At 37.5% G+C, this 9,235-nt stretch overlaps 1 long non-coding RNA gene across 2 annotated transcripts; it reads right to left on the reverse strand.

Annotated features, from left to right (window-relative positions):
* Positions 1–2,304: 2,304 nt before the first annotated feature.
* Positions 2,305–6,318, reverse strand: LOC120721559. Of its 2 annotated transcripts, none has more exons than XR_005693191.1 (3): positions 6,099–6,318; positions 4,977–5,076; positions 2,305–4,639 (listed from the first exon to the last, which is right to left on the reverse strand). It is a non-coding gene; the product is annotated as an uncharacterized LOC120721559 (long non-coding RNA). The 2 variants fall into 2 exon arrangements; XR_005693190.1 differs by having other exon boundaries at positions 6,011–6,318.
* Positions 6,319–9,235: the final 2,917 nt, after the last annotated feature.

Genomic DNA, 9,235 nt, shown 5'->3' on the forward strand with positions numbered 1-9,235 from the left:
TAACCTCATGCTATATAATATTAGGACATATAAATACAATCTTTTCTTTACTGTGCTTCCACACCTAAACAGAAAGAATTAGTACACTCTGTGGTTAAAGTGGAATTTGGCAAGCGGGGAATCTTAGGATCAGTTGTAGTGGCTCAGCATGAGGAAAACAATCACAACTAACAATGATTGCTATTGAGAGTTCCAGTAGCTTTTGTTTGTGTGCAAGCTGTGATCAGCTGACCCGTGTTGCTGCTGTTGCTGCTCTAAGGTTTACTGCTCTTTGGAGATTTACACAACTGAAATGAACAAGATGAAAACAGATGTTTACATCTATAGAAAAGAAGCCTTTTCAACAAATTCAGTGAATGAATCTAAGCATTGCTTCAGGAATATGGAGTGTGTTGTCTGTTGCTATAGTATGAGCCATTAGTTAAGTCAATTCCATATTTTAAAAAAATTCCATATTTTGTTAAAGAAGAAATAGAAAGTAATTTCAATAAAAGGAGAACAAGTCTATAAATTCTAAACACATTTATTCCCAGTTCTAGTAATTACACTGTTGTTGAACTAGCCCATACATCATTTAAACTTAAGTATCTGGTTATCTGGTCTATAAATAAAACAAGAATAATACTGTTCTCTTTTTAAAAAATGCATATGATTATCTTTGAACAGTTGCTTGCCCTGCGGCTCTTGATACTGAAAGGAAACCACTTTGGGGTCAGTTTAAGCATAAGAGTCTCTGAAGCTCATCAGCTCTGACAAATACTGGCATTAAAGCCCAGGGATGTCAGCAGGTTGCGTGAGGAGTGTCACTCTCACATTCAGTCCATACTGAGATAAACTTGTTCCTACTGCTGACTTTTATAGTGTGTGATCTGCACTGAGTGGCACTTATTAAAACAGAAGTTTTTTTGTTGATCTGTATTGTACATGAAAAAGAACGCTGCATCTGATACACTATAGAAAATATTGCTTTTTAGCAAGGCAGTAGTGAGTTTTGAGTCACGCATACACTGGCCGATTGAAGTCTTTATCGACACTGACTATTTCCAGCACTTCAGCCGTGATGTACTCGAATACTTCTCTCCTTCAGAGCCTGAACCTAGCTCTTGGATGTTAACCACATGAGGCAAACTTAAGCCATTAATAAGAAAAATGCACAAATCCAGTCTGGTGTGGGTGCAATCAACATACTAGTGCCAACTTTAGTCTTTTTTCTTCTCTGACAGACTTTTACACTATTTAGGAGTGTCCGTTACACAGCACTACAGAGCCAAGTTTTGAGCCTCCAGAGACTGCTAAATCCATTTTCAGTTCCAGTTGATGACACAGGAATGACAACAAGCAATCTGGTATTCATTTCTATTTGATCAAAGAGGCTACAGACCTCTGGGCTTACTCCCCTATGAATACCAGCAACTTCAGTGTAGACTATAAACTGTATTTCATCCTCAGCATTGCTAGTTGTATCTCCAGGTAGTCTGATTATAGATCTCAGCACAGCATTATGTGCATGTCCTATTAAGAGGATGTGTTCCAAGATGTCTGATCATTTGTATTCCCTCCTGCGCATATTGTCTAAACTGCATATCCACAACATCACAACCATGTAAAATTCAATTATGTAGTAAAGACAACTTTTCACAGCTTGCAAACTTTATAGATTTCTTCTTTCTTTTTTTTTTTTTTTTTTGATAAATTCAAATTTGACAAGTTCGGCACAACACAAGTGCAACTGGTTGATTTTTGTTTTAGCAAAGGCCTTTCTGTTTAGTTTCCCTGACTGTCCAAAGAAAATGCCCAACTCATTGTTCTACTCAAGACACTTGTTTATAAATGTTCCGACAGTATAAGCTTGCTCTTTAATGATGTTCACACACTGAGCACTACAGCAGAAACTGGAAGAGGTTGTTTTCACCATTTCCGGTATGCCTGTAAATTTGCCACACCATCAAAGGCCCATCCTCATAACCCACTGATGGGCAAACTGAGCCACCGTAATGCAATACCACTCAAGCTAGAGTGGTGATGGATGCATTACAATGGCTTAATTTATTAACTCCTTAACTCATTAGGAGCAAAATGAAACCATTGTCGATGTATCTCATAATATCTCTTGCGTTTTACCTGACACATTATCGTGATACATGTCCCGCCTGTCATCAATGCTTTAGTGTGAAAATCCTTTCTTCCAGTGAAACACTGGAAGATAACGGTATTCCTCTGATTTCTATTTCAGTAACTGATGAAGATTTCCTTCCGAGTGATGTCCCCTAAAATTTGAGCCCTGGCTTGCCAATGTCTGCACAGTACAAATTATTTTAACCGAGATGTCCTTGCTCCCTCTTGCTGTCTAACACTGACACTAAAGAGCTGATACTGAACTGATCTGTCATCCTACAGATGTGTTGTTATAGCTGTCCTGTTACTATATGACCTCTCTTGTGATATGAGTTGCTCAAGGGCTTTTCTATGATTTTAAAAACAGGAGAAATACATGCTGGTGTAGCATTGGTTGCCAAAGGTCATGTGTTTGAAAGCTTTTCAGCTGTAAAAACACAATATCTTTCCACATCAGACCTGTAATGGAGCCAATGAAGTCTGTTGTACCACTATGTTTGGAAAGTAACGTTTGGCAGTAACTTCTTGACAGTGAATTTGGGATTTTAGTAGGAAGAGTTCAGTTAGTGACTAACACAACAGAATCCTAACCATTTCTGTCTCCATTCTTTATCTGCCATATCTTTTTTTTTTTTTGTCTATGTCCTCTTGAGTCCTGGGACTTTTAAGAATTTCCTCAGAGATGAATAAAGACCAGTATTACTTGACTGCTTAACTCTACAACATTACTAGCAATCTCCTCCTCTCTCACTAAGGTCTTTGGTAGGTGTTTCCCTCCTTCTACCCCTCTATTTCCTTCCTTTACTCTGCCTTCCTCCAGAACACAGTAACCTATTGCACCTATCTAGTAAGCATAAGTTAACCGCACTGTAACTTTTAAGATTTGACTTAAAAAGGAGTCAGTTACCATACAGTCTTCCTTCCTAGCAGAACAAAAAGAACAATGGTAAGGTAATGGAACAATCTGTAAGAAAGTTTTACGCTGCAAAATGCCTAATATGAAAGGATCAATTCACACTTTACCATAATATGCACTGTAGCTATGATGAGCTTCACAACCGGAATGAACAGATCTAGCTCGATTTCACTAACCGCCCTGCCATTTCCAGGTGTCTATACAGCCTACATCCTGATTTCATTGACATCTTTTCACTGTGTGTAAACAGCTCGGGGTGTGGAGTGGGATCATGCGTCAGAAAAATGGGGCTTTTGCACCAATTCTTATTAGTGATAAGTTGGTAAGGACCATGAAGCTCATGCCCTGCTGTCAGACATGACAATTGGCTGTATTATACTTCAGCAAATATGCAAGAATCCAACTGGGAATAGGTGAAAAAAAAACATAATCTTCATCTTTTAAAATGCAATGTTTTAAAACCAGCTGGCTAAAACAGAACAGTTCTCAGCTGTTTCTGATCAAGCTTTGAATTGCTGGGCTGTGTATTACTGTGCTCAAGACATGTAAACCCACAGAGAATTCTCACCCAACTCTGCTGACTCTGCATGAGAGTTGGGTGATAATTCTGTGTGGGTTTACTTGTTCTTCTACTTTTTTATGGCATCTGAGGGGTAAGACAATGGGGGGGAAAGTTTTCTGTAAAATAATGAATGTGATCATTCGTTTAGCAGGAAAAATACCATACATTACATGCTGTCACTAGGCCTGGACTGTATGTCTGTACATATTTATGTAGATAATGAAGATTAGTCTTTTTAAACCTATGTAAAAATAACATTTATGTATAAACATGATCCTAATGAGAAAAAAGTAGAAAAATTCAGCAAAGAAAGAATGAATGGACAGCAGGTCTACGAGATTTATTTGTTGAGATGTCCCAAGAGAAGAGCATAAAACGCCTGAGAATGAGAACAAGTATTACAAATAGGCAGAGCCACTGGCCACTAGTGGGGATCCAGTCAACTGATGCAGAAAGTACCCAGCTGTTTTATCCTATACCATCCTTTCTGTCTTAGCTTCACATGTACTCTGCAGTGCGGAGAATACTAAAATTATTTATAGCTCTGAGCACATTATAAACTTGTACAACATAAGAAATAAGTTCCCATTAAAATGATGGAATGACAATTCTGAAATACTCTGATTGCAGTCAAAGCTTGCAGTCACAAGATTGTAGATTGCAGATTGTAGAGACGGTGTACTGGTTTGGGCATAAGAGGTAAAAAAAGGAAAAATAAGGCTATTTGTGTGTGGCTTTCTGTCTCTGGGGTTTATGTGAAGTCTCCCATGATGATGAGATTGAGTGGTACAGTAGTCCAGTGGTTATTACTGTTGCCTCACAGCAACAGTTGCTGGTGACCTTAGTGCGTCAAGTTTACATCTTCTCCCTGGACCTGTGTGGGTTTCTTCCTTGTTAAGTTAACTGGTGATTCTAAATTGGATTATGTGTTTATGTAAGATTGTGTGGCGGTCTGCTTCTCTGTGTCTTAGCCCTGTGTTAGATTGCTAGCCTGTCCAGCGTGCACCTTGCGCTTTGTTGGGATAGCCTCCAGCCATGCCATGACCCTAAGATGAAAAATCAGTTAAGAAAATGGATGGGTGGATAAATTTAAAATTGTGGAATATTTTATGAATGCTTCAGTTTATATTTTGTTTACATCGACGAGAACAGTTTTTTCTTCCTAAAGTTATTGATTAAAATCACCTACTGGCTTTCATATTGCAAAATTCTTTGTAGGATGTGGTCAGGATTTTAAATCACATTGCATAATGACAGCCATGTCCAATCATCAATCCCAGCATCACAACAAAAACACATGTTGCACATATTGATCACCAACACCCTCCCTCCCCCTGCAGAAAGACATCAGCAAGAAGAAAGTAATGTTTGCAAAGGCATTACCTTGAGCTGTAACATGCACCCGGCAACCGGCCTGTATGATAAGTGAGAAACGCCCTGAGCAACGGTGTGCAGGAAGTAGGAGACAGGACGATGGTTCCCTCTGGTGGACATAAATGAAGGTCTTTTAGTTTAGGACTCTAAAAGTGATTACTTGTGGATTCTGGTCACATTCAGCATAAAGGATATTTGGGACTGTTGTCATGGCCTCAGAAAATGACATTTCATGACACTCCTTCAACTGCAAAGCTCCCACAGGCTTGACATTTGCAAGAGCTAGTGTTGCAGACTGAGGATGACACACTCTGTAGTCCAGACTAAATCAGATTTTTTAATCCAACAATTGGAAGTTTATTTGGTTATAATTAAAATTTCCATGGAGTAAATAGCCATAATCTCTAACCATTAGCTTTATGCTAATCACAAACTAACTGCTAACAACAGTCATTCGAGTCCTCTAACCTGTGGCCAAAAATCTAGTGGATCTTACTAAATAGATAGTAATCCAGTTTAAATGACAGGCTTGACACTCACACAACTAAGCAATTATTTTGTGTTATAATGATTTTGTTCTTAACCATGAGAATAAAATCATTTGCAAAGGGTATGCATGAGCTAGGCACAGGTAGCTGAGCCTTCAATGCCCTCTACTGGTTAAACTAGAAAGTTATTCAAGTTCAGCTTGGTTACCTTATGTAATTTTTAGTTCATGAATGTTATATAGTCTTACATGTATTTATTGTTTGTGAATCCTTAATGAGTTAGTGTATTAAAGCTAAAGTGGTTGGTAAGTGCTGGTGTGTTTTTTTTATTCAGAAGCTTTGTTGTTCTTCTGTTTTGATGCCTCCTGCATTTTTGCCTGAACTGGAAGTTGTATTATTGAAGCTTATTGTGTTTCAGCTATGTAGTCTCTGATAACGACTCTTATGATTATGATTTACAGGAGTGTATTCTGAACACTGTGAAATAGCCCACTGTTATTTTACTCACAATCTATGCACATTTCACTGCACAATTTGCACTATTATAATGAATACCTGAGGTTCATCTAGGTTGTACTATGTTCAGCATATCATTAACGCCCAGTTACAGCTGTGTGGACACACAGTAGAATGAGTCCAGTACCGGTGGTAGGCAGGCAGGCCGGTGGTATGCCCTGATGAAGGGAGTGTCACCACTTTTGCAGAAGACCAGCGTCCACATGAAGGTAAGTATTGTACGCAAATGTAACATGATCCCCAGGTGGGTAACTAGAGCGAGGAGAAAACACTGAGCAAAAATATAAAAAACACCCTAAATCTAGAAAGAGCTTGGCGACCTAGCACCAACGCAGGTTAGCTGTAGATATTAGCTGGCGGCAGGCGTCTGTTGTGAATGCTGGTCTTAAATGCTGGTGGCTTGATTGCAGACAGGTGTGCAGGCTGATTGGAAAGTCCGTGGAGCCCAGTTCTGTGGAAAAACAATGCACTCACCCAGATCATGACACTCATCATATTAAAACATTGTGTATATATAATCTTGTGTATATATGCCTATTTATATTTAAAAATGTTTATTCTAAGTAGAGCGCAAAGTGAACATCAGTCAAATTGTATTGTTTGTGTGGACAAACTTGGCCAAATAAAGATTATGCTGATTCTGATATTTTAAAAGATTTCGGTATAAAATACTGTTTCTTTTTCCTTTTTTTTCTTCTTTTTTTTTTGCTGATTGATTACATCATATTCATTTGAATTATGATAAAAGTATTATGCCACAACAAGCAAAGTCAAAAGAAAAGAACTACTGATGTTAAGAAATGCTTTATGGCGTTAATGTTCAGTCTACAAGTGTGGGACAATTACTTTCACAGCACAATTGCGCCACCACTGAGAAATGTGGTTTATTGCAGCTTCTTCTCATCTGTGTGAATTATTTTCCCTTACCCTTCTTATTTCATTTGTAATTTTTCCCCAGCCCAACTTTCAGTGCTTGATTGCAATCTTTCTGCTGCACATTTTTAAAAAGACATTCCACTGTTTATGGTACTAAGCAGGTAATATTTTCTGTGATAAAGCATGCATCTTTTCTATCTGCCATGCTATTAGGGGGATGCTCATACTTTCTTTTAATTGTTTACAGGATAAATTGAAGATTTAATGTCAAACTGTTAAAAAAGGAAAGAACGTGAGCACTCGTGGAATACTTGCACTGTATGTTATAAAAGACAAACACTCCTATATTATATCTCTCTTATTAGAATTTCATTTTATTCTGCAGATTAAGTGCACTGAACAAAGTGATTTATAGGATAATAAGTTCTGCCCTGTTCCCATGTAACATTTCTCTGTAGTCCTCAAGCAATTAAATGTTACTGAAACAAGACCACCACATCTCAAGCAACATAAAAGTAAAACATGGGCTATATTAAAACAATATATCCCTTTTATGTTTCTTGTTAGTACCATACAGACCAGCGAGGGAAAGAGTTCCGATTCTTAGGGAGCATACTGTGCCCTTCAATCTTCTTGGCAGGAAGTGAAAAATGACAAAACAAAAAAGGGAAATCCTCAAGGATATGACCACATCCAACATAACAACAACAATAATAATAATAATAATAATATCTGATCATAACAGCATTTTTTTTACGCTAAATCCACCTGAAACACAACAAGCTGATACCTCCACATCAAATGCAGTTTCAGCTTCACTAATGCACTTTTTCTGATTTCTTTATCCTTTAACAGCTTTTGGATGAAATGCTGAGCATTCAGACTCACACTCACCAGTTGTGCAGTTCCATGCTACTCGGCTTGACCACACTTGAAGCAGTTTGTTCGTTTTCAGTTTTGGCGCTAAACAGTCATTTGAAGAAAATCTAGAAATATCTGACTCATTACATTGTTTTTTACTTTGTTTTTTAATCTTTGTAATTTGTTTGATGTGCATCTTTGTTTGACAAGCTGCATAGATGTAGAAAAATCCATCCCACACAAGTGCAGAACAAAGTAAAATGCTAAACCCTAGCTATATGCTCTGCAGGAAAAAAAAACTTGGATTTACATTCTAGTCCCATATGCAATGACATTTGCTCAACAAATTAATTATGCATACAGACAGCCATGCATATTCACAGAGACATCAGCAATCCATTGCCTTGGAGTCTTTAATATACAGAGAAAAATGTGCACTCAAAGAAATGGCTGTCTCAGGCACACACATGGACAACAGTTACACACACACAATTATGCAAACAATTATGTCAGTGACTTGAGATGACTTTATCTTGACTTACATTTATTTTCTGTAACAACCCTCCAGAACATATATGCATAAATATACCTACCTAAAAGCTGCTCTTATCCTCACTCTAAATTTAATAGACTCGCTTTTTGTCCCTTAAAAAAGAAGCATCCTATAATATGTGTCTGTCCCCATAACCTGGAGCACACACACACACACACACACACACACACACAAACAGAGTTGAGTACTCACACTTTATGTGACTGCCTCTGAGGCAAAAATAAAATGTTTTACATAGCCGTAACCAAATGTCATTAAGATTTCCTTATGAAAAGTCTCTTAATACCCACTATAGTGGGAGGCAGTGCTGGAAATTAATAGATAGAATTTCTTCCATAGAATTTCCTCTAGCATATATTTTGCTATTTCTGTTGTTGTGTTTTTATAGCTGTCTCTCTCATTTTCCAAAACTCACAGAGACAGCCATAGCAACCATAGCAATGTTATGTGGAGCAAAACCAAATTTAGCCATAAGATAAACTAATTCAATTTATGACGCATTTAGTTTTCCGAAAGAGAGGATTTGGTTGAAAGAAACAAAAAGTCAAAGCAAGGGTTTGAATATTGAGTCATGTTTGTAAAGAAATATATAAATATATAAAATTGTGATATATTACATTCTTTAGAACTCTACATTATTTAGAACTACCTTCTGTGTGGTAAAGCCAACACTGAAGCACTAAAATGTCTTTTATCTTTTATACTTCTTCTCATGGAGAGATTTGGAGACATGTTTGTCTTCTACATGTCCTCCATAAGCAAAACTTGAAGTCACAGTTAATGTGGTCAGGTCACTTTACCAGCATATTTTCATTTATTTTAATGCCTTTCGCCTAGCACCAACAATACATGAAAGCTTACAGTTTTTATAATCTCCCCACTAGGTGTCAGTAGATTTGTTCTGTTTTGCACTAAACTCATTACTTTTTTCTTACCCCTCCCAATTCAAGTGCATAATCCAGGTTATGGTGGCT

This window comes from Simochromis diagramma, unplaced genomic scaffold (genome assembly GCF_900408965.1).
Source record: "Simochromis diagramma unplaced genomic scaffold, fSimDia1.1 OVJJ01000603.1, whole genome shotgun sequence".
Taxonomy (NCBI): Eukaryota; Metazoa; Chordata; class Actinopteri; order Cichliformes; family Cichlidae; genus Simochromis; species Simochromis diagramma.